This window comes from Hemicordylus capensis, chromosome 8, assembly GCF_027244095.1.
Source record: "Hemicordylus capensis ecotype Gifberg chromosome 8, rHemCap1.1.pri, whole genome shotgun sequence".
NCBI lineage: Eukaryota > Metazoa > Chordata > Lepidosauria > Squamata > Cordylidae > Hemicordylus > Hemicordylus capensis.
The window spans coordinates 14,038,459-14,041,664 of NC_069664.1; the positions used below are offsets into that span (position 1 = coordinate 14,038,459).

General features: G+C 44.6%; 1 non-coding gene across 1 annotated transcript; it reads right to left on the reverse strand.

Annotated features, from left to right (window-relative positions):
• Positions 1-1,433: 1,433 nt before the first annotated feature.
• Positions 1,434-1,508, reverse strand: TRNAA-UGC (transfer RNA alanine (anticodon UGC)). Its single transcript has one exon. It is a non-coding gene; the product is annotated as a tRNA-Ala (tRNA).
• Positions 1,509-3,206: the final 1,698 nt, after the last annotated feature.

Below are 3,206 nucleotides of genomic sequence, written 5' to 3' on the forward strand. Positions count from 1 at the left end.
GTAGCCAACTGAGTATATTTTGGTCCTATCAGAATGATGACACCTGCTTTAGAGTCTTTGTTCCCTTTATTTTGCAACTAATTATATCAAACTTGGAATTTAGTGGGGGGGGGTTGGGTTTTTTTGGTATTTGGTATTCAGAGGCCCCCAAATGTGAGGCTTTTGCCCCCACATTTTGCCTTAGTTTGTGCCTAAATCCAGCACTAGCAGCTCTGCTACCCCATATCAGATCCCCACTGGAAGACCTGAACATCTTCCAGGAACTCACAGCTCTTGTTTTCTCCCTCTGTTTTGAGTAGTGCCCATGGTAGGTAGGTTTACAGCATGCAGAGGTGCACCTAGGTAATTTTGAAACCTGGACCTAAAGGCCTTTGGAGGTCCCCACTGCAAGTTAAGCATCATTTTTAACTCATGGGTTCTTGAGGGCACAAACCACACCACCCAGGAAAGACTAAAGAGGGTTTGAGGGGCCCCAGGGGGTGTGGAGGCCCTGGACTTCAGCCTCCAAGTCCAGGGGTAAGAGCGCCTCTGACAGCATGGGTCAGGGGTAGGCAACCTTGGTTCGCCAGCTGTTGGTGAACCAAGGTTGCCTACCCCTGCCATAGGTGATGCCAGAGGAAGGCAAGCACCCCGGCCACTACAAGCTCACTTCCCCATCACTGGACCCTTTGCTGAATAATGAACTGGACCTTAGATTCAAGCTGAAGGCCCAAGCATGCTTACTTGGAACTCCATCAAAACCATCAAAAAGAATGACTTCAGAGAAAAGATGCAGAGAATGGACGTGTTCGTGTGAAATATATATATTTGTTTGTTTGTTTGATTGATTGATTTCTACACCGCCCTTCCAAAAATAGCTCAGGGTGGTTTACACAGAGAAATAATAAATAAATAAGATGGATCCCTGTCCCCAAAGGGCTCACAATCTAAAAAGAAACATAAGATAGTCAAGGTCATCCCTCCTAAAAGGAAGGAAGGAAGGAAGGAAGGTATGCCCCTTCTGTGCCACTGCCCTAGCAATTTTTTTTTCCTGTTGCCCCCACTGGAAATATCAGGCTGTTCACTGTATGTATGTATTTGTTTATTTCGGCCCAAGGCCAGCATATCTGTTTACTGTGTAACACCTCTGTGTTCATAGGATCATGGGGATCTGCCTTATTGGTCCATCTCGCCATTAGTATTGGTCCATCAATGGACCAGCCATTGGTCCATCTAGCTTAGTATTGTTTATCTATACCAGGGCTGCTCAACTTTGACCCTACAGCTGATTTTTAACTAAAACTCTCATCATCCCCAACCACAGTGGCCAATAGTTAGGGATTGTGGAGTTGTAGGCCAACAACTGCAGGAGGGCCCAAGTTGAGCAGTCTTGGTCTACACTGACTGGCAGCAGGTCTCCAAAGTTTCAGACAGGAGTCTCTCCCAGCCCTACCTGGAGATGCTGCCAGGGATTGAACCTGGGACCTTCTGCACGCAAAGCAGATGCTCTACCACTGAGCTACAGTCCCACCCTTATACAGTCTGGTCCAACTGGAAGGCCAGTGTTCATTCTAGTGCTCCATCTTCCTGACCCATTTAGAGAGTAGTTGCCCACATGGGTGCCACACAGAAGAAATGTTTGACCTCCTCTACTTGGGGGGGCCAAAAAACTTTGTCTGAGTCAGTGGGAGAAAGGACCAGCAAGAGTTAAGAAGCAGATGTCTCCATCTAGTGGTCCAATCATTGCACTGCTTAATTTGGGGCATGAGTACAGTATCCGTCTGAGTGACATTCTAATTGCTTTGCGATTATTCAGTTTAGGGATTGGCCTGAAAAACATTGTTCTATACAGGAGAGAAAGGGTATGCTACTTGCAGAAAGACATGATCCCCTGGATTAGTATACTCTCTACACAGTTCAGGCTTGAAGTCTTTTGCCTCAAGACGACATCGACTACTACTACTACTACTACTACAGTGATTCCCAGCCTTGAGTTCCAGGTGTTGTTAGACTACAACTCCCATCATCCCCAGCCAAAGGGTATTGTGGCCAGGGATGATGGGAGTTATTGTCCAGCACCACCAAGGTCTATTTGGCAAATGAGAGGGCAGAGCAGAAGGGATTTTAGTCGGGGCTTTTCCCAGCCCAGATGTTTGGATGAAAGTCTTGTCCAAGGAGAGGAAAGTCTTGTCCAAGGAGATTTCATAATAATCACCCAATTTCATCATGGTCGAAAAATTCTTGGTTTTATGAGATCAGTCAGGAAGTTAAGTCACAGAAGGATATGAGCGTTAAACCTTCAAATCACATAAAGAAACCATTAGGCTCCCTAATTGTGTTGAGACAGGACAAAATAGCCAATGTGCTAACTTCGCTAACATCATTAGCAAAGAGTGCATCATGTTTCCCTAAATTACTCTCAATTGTAAGCAGAGAAAGAAAACAGCAATCTTCAAGCCTGAAAATGCAAAGTCATTTTTGTTCAAATGTAATTTGGAGGGAATTGCCTTTAGATGTCTCAAGAAGGGTGGTTTGTTTTCTTTTCATTAAATTGGAGCAAGTCGTAGTGGCCAGCTCGTTGAAAGTGTCAACTCAGTGCTATGAAAAAGGCAAATTCCATGCTAGTGATCGTTAGGAAGGAGATTGAAAATAAAATGCTAGTGTTATAATGCCCTTAGACAAATCTATGTTGCGGCCACATTTGGAGTACTGTGTTCATTTCTGGTCACCATATCTTAAGAAGGACATTGTAGAACTGGGGAAAGTGCAGAAGAGGGCAACCAATGTGATCAGGGGCCTGGAGCATCTTCCTTATGTGGGAAGGCTATAGCATCTGGGGCTCTTTAGTTTGGAAAAGGGGCAACTATGGGGAGACGTGATCGAGGTCTATAAAATGATCCATGGAGTGGAGAGAGTGAGCAGAGATAATTTTTTCTCCTTTTCTCACAACACTAGAACCAGGGGTCATCCCTTGAAACATATGCGGCTGCGCTGTAAGGCTCTCTATACAATGCACAGCCAGCATTTCACAGTGCAGTTGCAAAGGTATCTTTGACCTGATAAGAAAATACAAACAATTATTTTCCAAGTATAGTATATATTTAACCAGAAGAACAAACACTCCCTTGGCATTTAAATCAATGAAGAACAGACTGTTGTAGAATAAATGAACTCTGCGCAGAGCAGAGTCTTCAGAGATACACAGTAGGGAGTTCAGGAAGGGATTT